This window comes from Ascaphus truei, chromosome 4 (assembly GCF_040206685.1).
Source record: "Ascaphus truei isolate aAscTru1 chromosome 4, aAscTru1.hap1, whole genome shotgun sequence".
Lineage (NCBI taxonomy): Eukaryota > Metazoa > Chordata > Amphibia > Anura > Ascaphidae > Ascaphus > Ascaphus truei.
The window spans coordinates 41,888,918-41,909,747 of NC_134486.1; positions in this window are offsets into that span (position 1 = coordinate 41,888,918).

The window sequence follows — 20,830 nt, forward strand, 5'->3', positions numbered from 1 at the left end:
GGAGAGCTGCTGGGGATTCGTGAGTACATATACCTGGGGCCAACCCAATGAGTAGGGGGGAGGTATTTTTGTATGCCTATCCCCCACCTTCAGGGTGTTTTAGAGACCCCTTTAGGTTATAGTACATATGATGATCATATTATATCATTATACACCCAGTGTGCTCTCTCCCTTTCAATGAATGGACTATATGTTTTAGTAGGACCAGGCATTTGAGCGTCATCTCTTCTCTACTTATATGTATATGTAGCCAGGTCACCTGATGGCTGCTATTCTGCCTTTGGGCTTGCAGTAGACCCTGGTACAATCAGGTTGCCGGTAGTTCATATGGAGTTTTCCCCCTCCAAAGAGCTGCATTTGAGTGACAGTGGGAGGCAGTGACATCAGGCCTGGGCATGTCCAATCATGAGCCAGACCTGATGCCCTCCTGGCTGTACTTAATGGCTAGACCTCCCAAATATCGAGGTTGTCCTTCTCCACTGAGGAAGGCAGTTCGCACAGTGGAAAGGCTGAGATTGGTCCTTCTCCAGTCCTCTTCCCTCCAGGGGAGAATGAGTGTGGACCATACCTCTGCCAGAGAGGTGGGGAAGAGCTCAGATGGCTGCGGGTGCCCTTGGCCTGTAGTGACAGTCCAGGGACCATCATGCTGTAAATAGCTGAGAGTACTGCATCGGGCAGAACATGTCTTGTTCCTGTAACTGTACAGAAGAGTAATAAAATGTTCCTGTTTGCATATACCTCCTGCCTGGTGTGACCTTACAGTAAGTTCTACTGTGGGAGATCACCTTCAGTTCCTGGAGCCTACGGCAGATGGAGGCGCTGCACTGCTAAAGAGATATGTAGGGTATGAATCCCAAAAGCCTAGTCCTGTGTCCCCAGTACCATCAGCAGATGACTCAGCCCTTCTGTTACCTGCAGGTATCTGACCAGTAATAGCTAAATCTCCCACCGGGTGGGGGAAACACCGTTACATATATGAAATTTAGCTAATAAAATAAACATTAATGACAGTATTCAGTGGTTTATCATAAGCAAAGAAAGCACATATGACATCATTTAAATTGAATTATATAACCTGTTTGGTTAGTTGAAAATGTAGAGATATCACTCAAGAACATTTTTACAATAGTGACAGTGAAGGGGTAACCAGGCCATCAATAAAGGTATTATGCCCGGCTGGTTACCTCTGAGCCCTGCCGAATTACCCATTAATTACTCCATTAGGAAGGTTGACCCAGCGGTCTTGGTACATGTTGGCACCAGTGACATAGTTAGAGAAAGATGGAGGGTCCTAAAAAATTATTTCAGGTATCTAGGCCAAAAGCTTAATGCAAGAACTTCCAAGGTAGTATTTTCTGAAATACTACCAGTGCCATACTGTACGCTACCGCAGGGAGACAGAGATTAAGGAGGTTAATGCATGGCTAAGAAAGTGGTGTAGAAAGGAGGGTTTGGGTTTTTTAGAGCACTGGGACTTCTTTTCTGAGAGGTGCCATCTTTATGCTAGGTACGAATTGCACCTCAATGAAGAGGGATCTTCTGTGCTACGGGGGAAAATGTTAAAAAGGTTGGAGGAGATTTTAAACTAGGATGGAGGGGGGAGGGGAATGAAACAGATAACGAACTAAATAGAATAGATGAGAAAATAGCAAGGGGTCATGGAGGTAAAATGGTGGCAAGTGCGAGTTTGACAAGCAGCGAGTCACCCATAGTGAATACAGATAATACAGCTAAACCCCGTTATAACGCGCCTCGTTATACCGCGATTCGGTTATAACGCGGTTTTCCCGTGGCTCCCGTTTTTTTTTTAAAAAAAAAAAAAAAAAAAAAAAAAAAATTTTTTAAAAAAATTTTTTTTACATTTTTTTTTTTGCACACTGCACACACTCACTGCACACACACTGCTCATTGCTCACACTGCCACACTGCACACACACTGCACACTGCACACACACTGCTCATTGCTCACACTGACACACTGCACACACTCACTGCACACACACTGCTCATTGCTCACTGCCACACTGCACACACACTGCACACTGCACACACACTGCTCATTGCTCACACTGACACACTGCACACACACTGACCACACTCACGCACACTCACACACACTTACGCACACTCACGCACACTTACGCACACTTACAGACACTCACACACACACTCACACACACTCACACACACACACACACACACACACACTTACACACACTTAGACACTCACACACACTCACACACACTTACACACACTTACACACACTTAGACACTCACAGACACACACTCACACACACTCACACACACTTACACACTCACAGACACTCACACACACTCACACACACTTAGACACTCACAGACACTCACAGACACTCACACACACTCACACACACTCACACACACTCACACACACTTACACACTCACAGACACTCACACACACTCACACACACACACACACACACACACTTACACACACTTAGACACTCACACACACTCACACACACTTACACACACTTACACACACTTAGACACTCACAGACACACACTCACACACACTTACACACTCACAGACACTCACACACACTCACACACACTTAGACACTCACAGACACTCACAGACACTCACACACACTCACACACACTCACACACACTCACACACACTTACACACTCACAGACACTCACACACACTCACACACACTTACACACACTTACACACACACTCAGACACTTACCCACACTCACACACCCATATACACACACACACTTTCTCTCCCATATATACATACACACACACTCTCTCACTCTACACAGACGGGCCGCGACCAGCACCACCACCCGCTCCCCCCCCTCCTCCCGCGCAGGCAGCGGGAGCACCGGGGACAGCGGTGGGGAGAAGAAACCCCCCGCTACAACCTCCATGCAGGCAGCATGGTTCTGAGGTAAGCGGCGACCTGAGGGGACATCCCCACTCCCATCTCCTGCCCCGCGGCCTGTCCCGAGGTGACAGGGGGAAGCGGGGACAGGAGAGACATCCCCGCTCCCATCTCCTGCCCCGCGGCCTGTCCCGAGGTGACAGGGGGAAGCGGGGACAGGAGAGACATCCCCACTCCCATCTCCTGCCCCGCGGCCTGTCCCGAGGTGACAGGGGGAAGCGGGGACAGGAGAGACATCCCCGCTCCCATCTCCTGCCCCGCGGCCTGTCCCGAGGTGACAGGGGGAAGCGGGGACAGGAGGGACATCCCCGCTCCCATCTCCTGCCCCGCGGCCTGTCCCGAGGTGACAGGGGGAAGCGGGGACAGGAGGGACATCCCCGCTCCCATCTCCTGCCCCGCGGCCTGTCCCGAGGTGACAGGGGGAAGCGGGGACAGGAGAGACATCCCCGCTCCCATCTCCTGCCCCGCGGCCTGTCCCGAGGTGACAGGGGGAAGCGGGGACAGGAGGGACATCCCCGCTCCCATCTCCTGCCCCGCGGCCTGTCCCGAGGTGACAGGGGGAAGCGGGGACAGGAGAGACATCCCCGCTCCCATCTCCTGCCCCGCGGCCTGTCCCGCGGTGACAGGGGGAAGCGGGGAGCGGAGGGACATGCCCGCTCCCATCTCCTGTCCCGCGGGATGAATATGCGCTAAAGCGCGGCGGCCATTTTTTTTTCTCGCGACCCCGTTAGTAACGCGGTGGTCTCGGGGTGGACCCCGAGACCCGCGTTATAACGGGGTTTAGCTGTACTAGAAAATTTCTAAAGACTAAACCAAATTGGCGCAGAAAGGAAGGAGCGAATAAAATAATAGTACAGGCTGAAAAAAAACTTAAATGCATGCTTGTTAATGCAAGAAGCCAGACAGATAAAATTGGGGAGCTTGACTTAATAGCTCAAGAAAGCAGTATGATATCATAGGCATTACTGAAACATGATGGGATGAAACTCATGACTGGGCAGTTAATTTAGAGGGTTATTTTTCGCAAGGATCGAGCAAATACTGTAGAAGAGGAGGTGGAGTATGCTTAAATGTTAAACCAGATCTAAAACCTATTATAAGGGAATATGTTTATGAAGGGAATGATTAAAATGTAGAGACCTTGTGGATAGAAATTAGCAGTGGAGGTAAAAGTATAAAGAAAATGTTTGTAGGGATATGCTATAAACCACCAAATATCGGTGAGATTGAGGAAGCGAAAATACTTTTGCAAATGGAGAAGGCATCAAAACTAGGTCATGTTTGCATAATGGGTGATTTTTGTTTTTTTTTACTTTCTGTTTATTGGTTTTTGCATAAATATCATACAATCAAAATGTTATTGCCATAACAATGGAGACAAAATCCATTCAGGACATACAACATTTAACAGACAAAGGGATGGCAAGACATCAGGACATGAACGAAAAAAGGAGGGAGGGAAAGAAAGGGGTGGGGGGTTTAGAGAAGGGTATGCCACGTCTCTTCCTATTCTCATCGATCCGTTGATCGCCACTGACGCTTTCCATTTTGCTTATATCCACATGTGCTGATGTACCCGCCTGTTCCTGGATCCCTGTAGGGGGGCCTACTGTCCGTTCTCCGCGTCTTGTCCGCATCCCGCGCTGCGCATCCAAGGAGAACCCACTTTATCCTATTAAAGCCAAATGGTGGCATTGCTCATCCCTGGAATATCTGTCTGAGCTAGCCAAGGCAGCCAGACCTTTTGGAATTTTGAGCCAGTGTCGTTAACCAAACTCGTTAACTTGTCCCTCTGGCATACAAACCAAATTCGATTTCTAATTTTGTCTATTGATGGAATTGCGTTCTGGTTCCACAGTGCTGCAGTCTCGCACCTCATAGCCGTTGCGAAATGTGCTATTAATTTGTTCCCCGTTCTTGATACTTCGTCCGTGGGTTTGCTTAATAGGAACAGCCATGGGTCTAGCTGAATTTGGAGGCCCAAAATCCTCTGTAGCCAATCGCGGATCTGACTCCAAACGGGTATAATTTTCGGGCAAGACCACAACATGTGTACCAGATCTCCCTGTTCCCCGCTCTGCCTGCGGCAGAGCCTGGAACAAATTTAGCCAGTCTAACTGGAGTGAGATACCACCTTAACAAAACTTTATATGAGTTCTCCTTCAATGTCGTGCAGATGGAACTACTGGCCGCAGCCTTAAATATTTCTGTCCAGTCCTCGTCCCTAGTGTCTCCTGCAAATCTGACTCACATTGACTCCTGAATCGGGGTCTGTTTGTGTCGTCCTTGTCAGCACCGACCACATTTCTGTACAGAGTAGAGATCAGTCCCCGCGTGTCAGTGCCCCTCACGCAGAGCCTTTCAAAATTCGTTAACGTTGATCTCACCAAGTGTTTGTTGTAAAATTGCCGGACCTGGAGGTATCTAATAAGTTCTGTGTTAGGGATGTCTGTTTCCGACTTTAATTGGTCAAATGATTTGATGGTATTTCTACCCTCCAGGTCCTTCAGTCTTCTAAACCCTAATTGTCGCCAAAGCGTAAAATTCTTACCCTCTAGCCCAGGAGCAAAATCTGGGTTACCGTACAAAGGGGCCATTAAAGTGTGTTTTGAGGTCAATGAGGAATTACTTTTAGCCGCCTCCCAACCGATATTGAGTTGAGCACAGAGGTCAAAGGCCTTTACTCTTTTTTTCGGGTACCAAATTAGATCCCTGAGCTCCAGCGGGGCACACAACTCTCTCTCCAGTGCTACCCACCTTCGCAGCTCTGGGTCTCCATGCCATTGTGTAATTTGGCACAATTGCGCCGCTTTATAATAGGACAACAAGCATGGCACTGCCAGTCCTCCATCTTCTCTAGGTTTTTGCATAATTGTTGCATTTATCCGTGGTTGTTTACCCCTCCAGATAAACTTTGTTATTGAATTTTGTAACTCCTTGATCTCAGATCTCACCACGGGTATCGGAAGAGTCTGGAACAGGTATAGTATCCGGGGTAGGATGTTCATCTTTACACTGTAAATTCTGCCTATCCATGAAATACCATATGCTGACCAGTCTTTCAGTTCCTTCTTTAGAGTCCTCAATAGACTGGGATAATTTGCTTGATATAGGGAGGCTATCTTTTTTGTGATATGCACCCCTAGGTATTTTATGGATTTGGACTGCCATTTAAACTCAAAGTTGAGTTCTATCAGTTTCTCCATCTCTCGTGGGATGTTCAAACTAAGCGCCTCTGATTTCGCCTGATTTATCTTGAAACCAGAGATCCGATTAAACCTCCCCAAGAGCACAAACAGATTGGGGAGCGAGGTGAGCGGTTTTGTAATTGTCAGAATAATATCGTCCGCATACAAAGCTACTTTGTGTTCTTGTGAGTGAATTTATACACCCGTTATATCTGGGTTGCTACGTATTTTGTGCTGCTAGTGGTTCGATGCATAAGGCGAAAAGCAAGGGCGATAGCGGGCATCCTTGTCTCGTACCACTTTTGATTCGAAAAAGCTCTGAGGGGAAACCCTGGTGAATCACCCTCGCTGCTAGAGCTGTGTATAGCGTTTTTATTGCCCTTAGGATTTTATCCCCGGACCCAAATGCCCCAAGCGTGGACTCCAAGTATGGCCAGTCTATCCTGTGAAAGGCTTTCTCCGCGTCCAGGCTCAGCACCAGGCTCCGGACCTTGTTGGCATTCACAAAGTCAATTATATCTACAATCCTTCTGGTATTGTCGGCCGCTTGTCTATCTCTAATACCTGGTCCGGATGGATCAGCCTAGGCAGGACAGCGCTTAACCGATTGGCCAGTAATTTAGAATATATGTTAACATCCGAATTTATCAATGATATCGGCCTGTAATTTTGGCAATTTGTGGGATCTTTGTCTTTTTTGTGAATCAAGGAGATCGACGCCTGGAGCATCTGCTCTGAGAAGGGCTCTCCCGCCAGGACCCCATTAAATAACCGGAGCATATGTGGGGCTAGCATACCTATAAATCTTTTATAGTAAAGATTGGAGAACCCATCTGGGCCTGGGGCTTTAGAGGACTTTAAGTTTTTGACAACTGCTGTTAATTCTTCTCGTGTGAAATCACTCTGTATTGCCTCGCGCTCCAATCGGTTCAGCTGTGGCAGTGCAGCATCTGCTAGAAATTCTTGTAGTATACCACTCGTCTTAACATTATGAACCACCTTCTCCCCGTCATGTGCATAATATTGTTTGAACTCTTCCACTATAGTTTTGGGGTTAGAGAATATCTCCCCTGATTTTGTCCTAATTGCTTGTATGTTATAATTTGGTTGCCTATTGCGAAGTCTGTTAGCTAACATTGTGTCCGGCTTGTTGGCTTTCTCGAAAAATTTCTTTCGTGTCCAACTCAAATCCTTCTCGGCCCGGGATGTGAGGAGGAGGTTAAGCTCAATCCTTACATCCTTCAGTTCCTTTAATGTGTCCCCTCTACCTGATCGGCTATGTAGTGTAGAGAGCTCATGTAACCTCTTATATAACTGTACCAATTTGGCGTCCCTTTGCTTTTTCCGTCTAGCTGCTATGCTTATCAGAACCCCCCGCATCGTGGCTTTGTGAGCCTCCCACAACATTGTGTGGGATTCCACACTGCCTAGGTTGGTCTGGAAAAACGGAATAATCTCTTCCCTGACCGACTTTGCTAGATCTGGTATCTTAATCAACGATTCATTAAGTTTCCGGTTTGCTCCCGGGCTAACTGGCCTAATTTGTGCGCACCGCAGCTCTATCGATGCATGATCCGACCATGTAATGTCATGTATTTTGGTGACGGAAATCTGTGGAACCAGTCTACATGAAACAAAAAAGTGGTCGATCCTACTGTAACTATCATGGGGATGGGAATAAAATGTATAACTACGCTCGCCCGGGTGCTGTTCCCTCCATATGTCTATCAGGCGCCCTCGCCTTAAGCCTTCCAGCAAAGGCCCATTGCCTGCACATCTGGCTTTTTGCTGCTGTGGGGATCTATCTATTCGGGGGTCTATCACTTTGTTAAAGTCACCCGCGAGAATTACATTCCCCTCTGCCCATCGTTGGAGTGTCTGGAAAAACTCAACAAAAAACTGAGGCTCGTTGTCACAAGGTGCTTAGACACAGGCTAACGTCACTTTACACTGCTGCAGGAGCCCTACCAGAATTAGATATCTCCCCTTACTGTCTCGTTTCACTCTCTCCAACTGGAAGGGAGATTTGTTGTTGAATATGATAGCAACCCCCTTTTTCTTTTCTTTAGCGGAGGATAGGAAGAACTGCCTATAGCTTTTGTCTAAGAATCCCGGACTACTATGCGTGCTAAAGTGTGTCTCCTGGAGGAAAACAACATCCGCGCCTCTCCGTCTAAATTCAGAGAAGGCGATCTTACGCTTTTTCGGGCTATTAAACCCTTTAACATTTTGGGATATGAATGTTACAGCCATACCTTTGTGTTGTGTGGATCGCTGTGTATAAAGTAGAACCAGTTCCTACCCGGGTTATGTGGCACACAGTGGTATTTGCGTCTGCTTTGGCGACTCCTGCTGATCTTCGCTCCTTCTCTGAGGGAATCTGGTATAGGGCGGGAAGGAAACACAAGGAAAGGACAAGGAAAACAAACAACATAGACACATACATAAAGAACCGTAGTGGTCTCTAAGGACCTCAGGTTCAACGCCCGGAGGTATCTCCTCCTTTCTGGACCCTCCTCCCTCCCAGTCCAGTCCCATGGTCTTACTCGCCGACCATGGATTCCGGGTCTTTGGCGGGGTTGCGGGTTGGACCCACATCCCCGTCCCAACGGCGCATGCCTACGGGCAGGATTGGTGGTAGTCCACTGCCCACCCGTTGGCAACTACTGTCATTTTCAGCCAAACTTCCCTAAAACTCTAGGGTATCTAACTCAGCCTTAACCCTAGTGTGACTAAACCATTCTTAACAGTATGCAAAGCTAACTCCCTTACACTCAAGCAACGGCTTTGTAACCTGTGATGCCTCTCCCTCACGTGTGCTATCCCTCTCTCTTTCTCCCCCCTCCGGCCCCAATTTCCCCTCTGTGACCCTATCTATCATGAACCCCCCCACCTTCTCTTCCCCCTTGTCGGAGGGCTCATATCATCCTCTTTTGGGCTCATATCACACTCTTTTGGGTCCCTCTCCTCGCTCTGCTGATCTACCCTACCTCCTCTATAAAGGCTTCCCGCTGCTCCCCTCACTACGCTCCCGACTGTTCTCTACCACTTAAATCACCCCTCTCTTCCTGCTCCTCCACTCTCCGGCTCCCTTCGTCCTTTAACTTCTCTCCCCGGCAGCGGAGTTCGCGCACCCCCGCCGGGGAGTACCGGGTCACATCCGGCGCCGCACTTCCGGTAGACTGTTGTCGCCTTGTCCGCGTCATCTGGGTCTCTCTGCAGCTCCGCGAGATCTTGCCTGCTGATGTCAGTGATGTGGGCTCCGTCGGAGGCTGTCCACGGGCGGCGATGGGTGTAGCTGAGGGCGGGCTCGTTATGCTCATCATTTCTTCGCGCCGAAACTGCTGCCGCCATGGATTCTGCCACGCTTTCCCTTCTCTCCAGGGTGGGAGACTCGCAGCCATTTTGGGGGGTTTTGCTGTTACTTTTGGTGTCTGGTGTAGGGTGACCTTTCCACTCCAATTGATGCAGCGGAACAATAGAGAAAGTGAGGGTAAGTCGGCCATCAACTCATTACAGGCCAGGCCATGTCCCTAACTGTAGAACAACTTTTAACCAACAACATCAGGCAGTGATCCAGTGCGGCTGTCCCTTTAAGGTTCACTTGGTGCTCTCTCCAGCCTTCTCCTTCCGCTTTTCAGCCGGTGTGGGCACAGTTTCCCAGTCTGCTGTTCGTGGAGGACGTGTCTCTGGACTCCCCGGGTAAGTAGCCGTGGCAGCGATTCCCAGTTTTTTTAGGAATGCTGCTCCCTCTGGAAGGTGTTTCAGAGCGTGGGATCGGCCATTTTTCACCACCACGAGGGCAAATGGGAAAGCCCATCTATATCTAATGTCCTTGTCCTGCAGCACCTTTGTGATAGGCTGCAAAGCCCTCCTTCTAGCCAGGGTTATTGGAAATATGTCCTGAAAGATAGCCATATTTATTCCCTCATATGTCGCGATTGGGGTCCCCCGTGTGATTTTGCATATCTCCTCCTTGGTCTTATAGTGATGGAGACGGAGGATCACATCTCTTGGTGGGTTGTTGGGCAGTGGACGCGACCTCAGGGCCCGATGGCAGCGGTCCATTAACAATTCAGCCTCGGATTTGCCCGGCATGATGGTGTTCATCCACCGGCTTATCAGGTCTTCAGGGTCCAGGATCTCTTCAGGGATCCCCCTTATGCGCAGATTGTTGCGTCGGTCCCTGTTTTCGCTGTCCTCCTGCCGATCCTCCAATTCTGCCACTCTGGATTCTAGAGCCCCCATCCTCTTATTTGTCTCCTGGTGGCACTTCGAGCTTTCCTCCATTCGTTCCTCTAGCTCATTAGTGCGTGTGCCAATCTGGAGAATATCCTTCCGAGGCCCTCCACTTCTCCCCTAAAGAAAGTTTTGAGGTCCGTTAAGAGTTGGGCTTTCTCCTTTTTTATAATCCCTGTGTGCTCCGCCGAGGTCCCCTCCATCTCCGGAGCGGAATCGGAGTCCGAAACCGCTGAGTTCTTCTCAGCCCGGGCCTTTCCCGATCCCGTAAAATAGGAGCGCACATCAGTTTTTCGCTTATTCTTTTGCCGTGTCGTCGCCATCTCCCGTTGTGTGGTATGTTTGTAATCCGTAGAGTTTCGTAGGCTTAGTACTGTACGAATAAAATTGCTGAGTTTCGTTTAAATTGTCCTTTAGTAGCTTTGCGTGCCGGCGGGAAGCGGAGCCTTTAAGTTAAACCTCCATCATCGTACCCGTCGCACATTCGCCTCCTGTAGTACTTAGTTCTCTTTCTGCGTGGTAAGTAGCTCATTTTACTGCTGCATTCACAGGGGGGGGGGGGGCTGAGGAGCTAACCCTCTAATCTGCCATCCAGTACAGTGTCACCGGAAGTCTCCTGTAGTACTTATTTTTATTCATTTATTGCCGGCCGTATACAAAGTGCAGCACTCACACTTCCATGCGCTTAGCCACTGCGCATGCACCTGAATAGCTGTTTTTAAATGTTTATGAGTGCTTTTAGATGTTACTTATTATACTGTAATGCTTCAGTAGCACATTGATTAGGGTCCAGCTGGTTTTTTTTGTGTTTTTTGCTTCTTTTCAATTCTGGGGACACTGTACCTTTAATTCCGGCCGGCGGCGGCCATTTTCGATCTGGCTGAAACGCACAGAGCAAGGCAGCTCTGATGCAGGTGGCAGCCCTGTCTTGTTCCCCCTCCACAACGGGGGGTGCAGGAGGGCAAAGCGGGGGTGCAGGGGGGCAGGAGGGCAGGGGGGTGGAGCCCGACCGGACCCGCAGCAGGGATCAAGGTAAGCCCTGGTGTACAATTCTCCCTCCTCTCTTCCCTGTCACAGGGCAATGGTGGCCATTTTAGCAGCTGTCCATCTGCTTTATTTATTTTTATTTCTCTGTGGGGCAGCGCTGGCTCCCGGGCCGGGCCTCGCCACTGTCGATCACTTGACAGGCAGGTAGGGTCTCCGCTTACCTCCCCAGCCCCAACCCCGGTCGCCCGACCTTCGGAGCACGCAGGATTTGCCCGCAGTCTGGCTGGCCGCCAAAACCAGATGGCCGCCGTGCCAGCTCTCTGCTTTGCTTGCTTTTTTTAAAGTTTCGCTTTTAGGGTCGAAATATTGTCCAATTTCTTTGTTTTTTGTCTCCAATCTCCCCCGTCACCTACTTTCTCCAGGGGTACTCAGTTTGGGGTATTTTGGCCAAATTATAGTTCGTTTTTTTACTTGATTAAATCTTTGCCTGGAGGAGCTCCAAACAAACGCAGCCTTTGCTGTTAGGCTCCAAGCCACGCCCTGTTCATAATGGGTGATTTTAATTATCCAGACATAGACTGGGGCAAAGAGATTAGCAGTAAAACAAAAGAATATAATTGATTGTGGTGCTATAAAATCAGACAAAGTTCCAATTTGAGCAATATAATAATATAAGTTCCAGGTGAGAATGGAGTGTCCACAATTATTATCTTCAGTATAAACTGGAGGGATATATGTCTAGTGGTGTCCACGTGACAACCACATAAAATGACACATTAATAAACACCCAACCAGTATGAAAACATAAAGAAATTTCCAGTGTATACAGGAATGATAACAAGGCACAGCTGCCTTTTACCTGTACATTCACAGGGACACTCCAAATATCAGCGGCGTGCGATCCATCCAGGTGAAGTAATCCAGAAAGCAGCAGGTGTCGACAGAGCACAGCCAAGGCAGCAGGAAAGAAAATCCAGGCAATCTCCAAAGCGAATCAATAGATCATATTTATTGCAGGCTAACAGACAATAAAATGGACATCATGAACGCACCTACGCGTTTCATGCAACAGCACTTTATCATGTGCTGTTGCATGAAACGCGTAGGTGCGTTCATGTTTAAAACAAAAGAAACAGGTTTTTGGGGGTGCTGAAAGACAATTATATGACCCAAATTATTGAGGAACCAACTAGGAGAGGGGCCATACTAGATTTGGTAATATCAAACAATGTAGAAATAATAGTAAATATTCAAGTCCTGGAACATTTGGGTAACAGTGATCATAACATGGTCTCATTTTAAATAAATTATCAAAAAACAGATCACTTGGATTCAACAAAGACCTTAAACTTTAGAAAGGCAGATTTTAATAAACTGAGGACTAATCTACAAGTAATACATTGGGATGATGCTTTTGCAGGGAAGAAAATGTGGAAGATAAATGGGCAGTCTTTAAAACATTGTTAGAAAAGCACACTTATCAGTGTATACCCTTGGGTAATAAGTATAAAATAAATAAGTCAAAACCAATGTGGCTAAATAAACAGGTAGGGGAGGAAATGGAAAAGAAGAGGCAGGCGTTTAGATTCTTTAAGTCAGAAGGAACGGAGACATCGTATCAGATTTATAAGGAATGTAATAAAAATTGCAAAAGGGCAATCAAATTAGCAAAAATGGATAATGAAAAAGGATTGCAATAGAAAGTAAGGTCAACCCTAAAAATGAGAAAAGAAAATATAGGACCCTTTCAGTGTGAGGTGGGCAGGCAGATTGTTGGAGGTAAGGAAAAAGCAGAAGTATTAAACAAATTCTTTCCTCTGTGTTTACCAGGGAAGAATCAATTTACATAGTAGGAGGAAGCCACATAGGCGGTTTGAAAAAATAAAAGTAAATAAGGCACCTGGCCCCGATGGCATACATCCAAGAGTTCTCAAGGAGTTAAGCTCAGTAATAGCCAAACCATTAAATTTAATATTCAATGACTCCATTTCCACAGGCTCAGTACCACAAGATTGGCGTAAAGCAGATGGAGTGCCTATATTTAAAAAGGGAGCTAGATCACAACCAGGGAATTACAGACCTGTAAGCCTGACTTCAATAGTGGGGAAACTACTTGAAGGTTTAATACGTTGTGGCCAGGTCTCCTCATAGGCTCCCTCTCAGCCCCCTTCATTTCCCTCCGGTTCCGCTTAGCTCATGTGGAGTGGGGTGGGGAGGTTGCAGCAGCGCGTGGGTGCCGGAGATGGAGTGTGCGCACCCCGTGAGATGTGTAGGAGCGGCGGCCATTAGGGGAATAGATCCGTTAGGGACTACAACCCCCAGCAGCCTCAGGTGCTATTGTCAGGTGGAACACAAGCAGCCAATAGGGATGCTGCATTTGTGGTAAGGGGAGCTCACGCTGACCGTTAGGGCAGTGAGACAGTTAAGACAGTTAGTCAAGTAGTCAGTGTAAGGAATCGGGGAACACGTCCTATGCGACGTGTTCCCTCCTTACCTGCATTGCTGCATGTCACGATAGCTTATGACAAGTTGTAATTTACACCAAAATAACTGGGTTTGAACTGAACGAGGCTTAGATATAATAAAGTATATTTATTCCTTTGGATAGGTGAACACACGATATAGTACAGTAACAAACAAGATATAGCACTTACTTTGGGGGATGGGGAATGAGAAGTATGTTGCATAGCATTTCTCCAGCAATCAAAATGGTATAGAAGACAATGGATATAGGGTGGACAGCAGTTTATAAACCTTTTGTAGCCCTATCCTTAACACTAAGTACAGGTGATTGGTTTTCAATTAGCTGTAGCCACTCTCTAACGTGGGAACACATTTTTGGTACATGCCCCCAGCTAGTTGGCACAGGCGCATTAGAACTCTGGGGTCTCATTTCTGCAGTCCCACATTTGCATCAGGAATGCCAGCCAGTCTACCAGTTGGGATTTCTGGCAGGATACTCCTTGTTGTAAGGTGTTAAATGGGACACTTACAGACTGTTCTGGCTTGAGAAAAACAGAAAAGACACAGCGCAAAACGCTCATAGTGTAAAAAAATTATATATTAGTATAACCAATAAAAGGTGAGTATTAAGCGTACATCAATAAAGTGAAAAACAATCAGTTTCGGGATATTGTTACCCAAACGCCACAGGAGACCGGAACAGATGTCCTCGCATGGATTTGGACACTGGTGCCTCTGGTACACAGTCCTGTTGGGGTAAGTAGGAAGCCTTAGAAAGTTCTACTCCCACGACACAGATCACACGTGTGCTGCTGTCCCATACAGTGCTTTTGGGCAAAGCGGAGCTCCACGCCAGCTAGATTCTCTCTCTCCCCTCCGTGCAGAACACTTCCGGGTTGGTGACGTCACCGCGGGAGAAAACGCCGATTTTGGCGCCGTTTTTGCTGGGGCTGCTCGCGTGATGGGGTAGTTGTTAGAGATTAGACTCTTGGCAGTTCTTCCAACGCGTTTCGAAACCCGTGGGTTTCTTCATCAGGGAATTAAAAAAAAAAAAAAAAAGATTTTATCCCTGATGAAGAAACACACGGGTTTCGAAACGCGTTGGAAGAACTGCCAAGAGTCTAATCTCTAACAACTACCCCATCACGCGAGCAGCCCCAGCAAAAACGGCGCCAAAATCGGCGTTTTCTCCCGCGGTGACGTCACCAACCCGGAAGTGTTCTGCACGGAGGGGAGAGAGAGAATCTAGCTGGCGTGGAGCTCCGCTTTGCCCAAAAGCACTGTATGGGACAGCAGCACACGTGTGATCTGTGTCGTGGGAGTAGAACTATCTAAGGCTTCCTACTTACCCCAACAGGACTGTGTACCAGAGGCAACAGTGTCCAAATCCATGCGAGGACATCTGTTTCGGTCTCCTGTGGCGTTTGGGTAACAATATCCCGAAACTGATTGTTTTTCACTTTATTGATGTACGCTTAATACTCACCTTTTATTGGTTATACTAATATATAATTTTTTTACACTATGAGCATTTTGCGCTGTGTCTTTTCTGTTTGTCTCTGCTAGTTCCAGGGGGTCCCTGAGCCCCCCCTTCATCGCAGCTGCATACGCTCAATTCAAGGTCACGTCATTTAATATTATTCATCACGTCACTCAATATAACTTTAGTTGCGCACTTTTTTTCTTTTTCACTCACTGTTCTGGCTTGAGTTGTCTCCGCCCTCAGGTAAACAGTGAGGGTGACAAAATTCTTTGAACAATACTAAAATCCTAGACATTGGGTCGCCTCTCGGGCCATCTGTTGCCCTGGTATGCAAAGGAATTCCCTCTGGGTTCTGTCCATACTGCACCGACACACTTTATTCGAGCAAATACCCAGTATGTACCTGGCAGATACCTGGAATGCGCCGCTCCTCACCTCTGACAAGCCCCGTTGCGTTTGCCTTCCCAGCCTGGGTTCATGCCTGGCTGACGGGCGGCTGATCTGTTAAATGATAATGATTAGGATTTAATAGGCTGCAATGCTTCGCGTGTCTACCAGATGGCATAAATTCATGAATTGTAATGCAGTATATATATACAGTGGTTGACAAATCACCAAAAAATCTACTCGCCACACAAAAAAATCTACTCGCCACCTAGTACCAAACGTGTGCTGCTTGGGCCAATATTTACTCGCCCGGGGGTTAAATCCACTCGCCCGGGGCGAGCAAATGTATAGGTTTGTCGAACACTGTATATATATATACTGTGCAGTATTGCAGCCAGCGGGAATAAAATGCTTCAATCCCTGCCTGGAAAATAACCCAATGCACTCGGGCAGAAAACAGTCACAAACCTCAATACACCCGGGTATACCCGAATTCGTGGGACTAGCCGAGCTCGAATAAAGTGTGTCGCCAGTGTACCTTGGGACACAGTATTAAAGCTAAAACACAAACATATTAAAATATCCGGTTCCGTTGGGTCCAGCAGGTCCAAACTTCCCAGTTCTCAATGCCGGAACTGGGACACCATATGGTCCAAATTGCGACTTGCTACGACCTTCGGAACCGGAGTTACACAAATACACCTTAAACCGTTTCCTATTTTAATACAAAAAACTCAGCTGTAAATTAAATCACGGTTTTTCACTAAATCCCCATTAAAAACAACGGGCTTCAGCGCCATAGACTTTCAATGGCAAACCGCCGCCGTTGGCGGCTATGGGAATCCGCCGCCATAGACTTTCAACGGGGCAACGCCGCCGTTGAAGTCAATGGGGTTTTTCCGCCATAGCCGGTCAATGGAAATTGGCCGCCATTGAAGCCTATGGGAAAAGTCCCGAACTTTAAAGGGGGTCCATACTCCGTCGGGTTTGTCCAAGAGGGTCAAGGATGGTTCTGCAGTGATGCCGGAGCAGTGACTACAGGTACCCCAAACCCTGGCCCTCTGGACCCTCCGGAACCAGAGATATGGATTCCCAAATTTCAGCTTTTTACACTTAGTCGTTTTCTTGAACTGTTTCTGCCGCCGCCATTGAAACCTATGGCGCAACCCGCTCTTCTCGGTTCGACCCTTCTCGGGGGTCCAGGATTCGGGGACCAGGTTGTGGTTGAGTGGGGGGGAGCCTAGGAACTAGGGGCAAAAAGAATTTTATTTCTAGGACTGTGTATTCCCACGCCACTTGTCGTTGAACTTGACTAATAAGTGATCAAAGCTCTCTTTTAGAAATTGTATCCGCTTTGTGGTTTCGCGGTTTGGACGGCAGCCAACTCGTTCATGGAAAGCGCCGTTGACTTACAATGGGAATCCGCCGCTCCACCTCTCGGACGCCACCTGCTGGTCTTCACAGGAAACAGGACCAAAACAGCAAGATTCGCCATTAGAACGCATTGAGCCCTAATGGCGGCCTATGGGACCCTGCAAAATGGTGCCTGAAAAGGCGGGAAAATTACACAAAGGGCTATAATCACTAAAGAACTATTAACCCTTGTACTGCCGGATGGATCCTAGTGTGTGTGATGCAGACACTGACTAAACCAGATATTACAATAAAGCATGGGAACGGGAATATACATTTTCATGTCATAACAAGGGTTAAATCACATTTCTGGGTCTCAGCCCAGTTAACCCCTTGTCTCCCTGGAGAGGTCAGGGGATGGCCGAATGGGGTGCAATCCCTTTAATACTGGGCCACCCCCTTTCTCCCTCTACACCTCCCCTTCTTAATGGGTGACCTGTGGCCCACTGGCCCTAATGGGGCACTGCTGGCACCATTAATGAATTCAGTCTCAGGGATAGTCCTGGCATGAAAGTCCATCAGTATTGCTGTTTTCACTGCCCTTTTTGTGCTGAATGGTAAATTCAAATTCTTGCAAAGCTAAGCTCCATCTCAGCAACTTGGCATTTTCCCTGACACCCTCTGTAGCCAACTCAGGGGATTGTGGTCTGTGATGACCGTGAAAGCCCTCCCATATACATAGGGCTGGAGCTTTTTGAGTGTCCACACAATGGCCAAGCACTCCTTCTCAATGGTGGCATATGCCACCTCCCTGGGGAGCAGTTTGCGACTGAGATACACCACAGGGTGCTCTTTGCCGTCGTCCCCCACCTGGCTCAATACAGCCCCAACACCAGTCTGAGGCATCAGTCTGAATGAGAAAATGCTTGGTATAGTCTGGGGCAGCCAGTATGGGGGCTCCAGCAAGTGCAGTTTTCAGGGCCTGGAAAGCAGTTTCACAGGCAGGAGTCCAGGTAATAAGCACAGGCAGTTGCTTCTTAGTCAGATCAGTCAGGGGTTTGGCCACGGCGCTGTACTGTGGGACAAACTTTCTATAGTACCCTGCGGTGCCCAAAATGCCATGACCTGTTTCTTGGTTTTTGGAACAGGCCACTGAACTATGGCTTCTACCTTGACTGGCTCTGGTTTGAGGTGCCCTCCACCCACCCTGTGCCCTAAGTACAGGACTTCTGCCATCCCTACCATACACTTAGTGGGTTTTAAAGTCAGCCCAGCCTCCCTGATCCTATCCAGCACCGCAGCTACATGTCCTAAGTGGGATTCCCAGGAATTACTAAAGACAGCAATGTCATCTAAGTAAGCCCTGGCATAGCTCTGCATCCCTTCCAGTAACCTATTGACCAGGCGTTGGAAGGTAGCCGGGGCATTCTTCATCCCAAATGGCATCACTAAAAACTCATAGAGGCCACTTGGAGTGATGAATGCTGACTTCTCCCTAGCCTCCAGGGTCAGGGGGATTTGCCAATAGCCTTTGCTCAAATCCATGGTGGTCAGATACTTTGCCCCCCGAGTTCATCCAGTAACTCATCCATGCGGGGCATGGGGTAAGCATCTGACACCGTCCCAGCGTTGAGCAACCGGTAGTCCACACAAAACCTGGTGGTCTTGTCCTTCTAAGGGATTAGGACTACCGGGCTTGCCCAAGGGCTCTGGGACGGAGTAATTACCCCTAGGGTCAGCATCTCCTCTATCTCCCTCTCCATACTTGTCTTGACCTCTGTTGACACTCTATAAGCGTGCTTATTCAGAGGCTGCAGGTCCCCTGCGTGCACTGGGTGTTTTGTGAGATGTGTGGTCCCTGGCATGTCAGTGAAGAGGGCGCTAAGCTGAGCTAGCATGTCCCTGGCTTCTCCCTTCTGCCTAGCACTCAACTGTGCCCCTATCTCTACCTACCCTAGTGTTTCCCTGGCTAGCCTCCCCTAGGAGATCAGGCAGAGCATTGCTCGCCGGATCCTCCAGCAGTGGGCTACAAATGGCCATTACTGCTCCCATACTCGGTGCTCTGTATTCCTTCAACATGTTAATGTGATATGTCTTGTGCTTCTCAGGCGCTACCTGTACAACATAGTTGCACTCATTCACCTTTCGGATGACCGGGTACAGTCCCGACCAGGCAGCCATCAGCTTGTTCTCCCGAGTGGGTTTGAGAACATGCACCTGCTGTCCTGGGATGAATTCTCTGCTACGGGCATGCGGTCATACCATTGCTTTTGCTTGGTCTGAGCAGCCCTGGTGGTCCTGGGCCACCCCCATGAGCATCTCTAACCGGTCTCGGAGATCTACTACATAGTGGATCACTGAAGCATCAGTAGCAGTAGTCTTCCCATCCCTCACGGAATAGGTCCAGAGGTCCACGTACCCTGCGGCCATATAGGAGCTCGAAGGGGGAGAAGCCTGTAGATTCTTGCGGTACCTCTCGGTATGCAAACAGCAAGTGCTGCAGGTGAATCTCCCAGTCTTTCCCCTCCGCCTCTATAAAGGTCCGAAGCATCTTGTCACGGGAGACTCCTGTGGCGGGTAGGATCTCGGTGGCCGGAACAGCACGAGCGTAGTAGGGGTCACAAGCAGGGGTCCGAGGCAGGCGGCTGGTAACGAAGTCAGGTAACAAGCAGGAGTCCGAGGCAGGCGGCAGGTAGCGAAGTCAGGTAACAAGCAGGGGTCCGAGGCAGGCGGCAGGTAGCTAAGTCAGGTATCAAGCAGAGGTCGGCAACGAGGAGACTGGAACAGGACATGCGGGGCAGGACAGGGACTGAGAACAGGGAGCAGGGACTGAGAACAGGGAGCAGGGACTGAGACCGGGGAGCAGGAACAAACAGGGACAAGCCAGATTACTAGCAAGGGCTTTTACTGTGAACAGACTCAAATACAGGTACAGGAACAGATCAGGAATCAAAGACATGAGCAATACTGAAGGAGTCTGACTTCAAGCAAAGGCAAACACAACAGACAGGAAGCAAGCTATAAAGGACAGAGACAGGAGCAACAAGAAGACAGACAGACAGAGGAACCCAGAGCCAACAGAAGGCAGCAGCACACCCAGTGGACAAGGAAGCTATGGCTAGGCAGGAGGTCTAGGCGATCCTGACATAACTCCCCCCTCTCAAGAGCGTTCTCCGGACGATCCTCCAGGCTCTTCCCGGAAGCCTTGATGAAACGGCGACTCAAGGTGACCCACCTCTGGTGGCTTGTCAGTGGGCAGAGGGTACTCCACAGGTACATTGGGTGCGGCAAGGAACCTCCAAATGGGTGCGTTTAACCCAAAAGCAGGGGCAGAGATATCAGGAACGTGGGCAACAAGGACGGGTGCATCTTTTCCACATGAGTCAGTGGGGACACAGAGTTGGCTCACCATGGTCTCCTCTTGCGACTGCCGTTTCGTGGCATCAACCAATGAAAGACCAGCTATTTGAGTTTTCAGCTCTTGAAGCTGTCCTTCTGCACTTCTTTTCCCACTCAAGGCAGTTGTCAGTTCAGCTTCTTCTTTTCTGATCTGCAGCTGCCGGTACGCCTCCTGGGCCTTGTCCAGCTCCAGCTGCAGCCGAACCTTATCACGGGCTGTGTGGTCCAATAATTTGCAGGCATCGGCCATTTTGACCTCATAGCGCAGTGTCAGGCCAGCCACTTGACAGACTGACACCTTCTCTCTCTCCTCCTTTTTGGCAAGCTGTGTCTTGAGCTCAGTGATCTGCGCCTGCAGCGCTGTGAGTTGCTGAGATGTGTGTTCAGCTGTTAG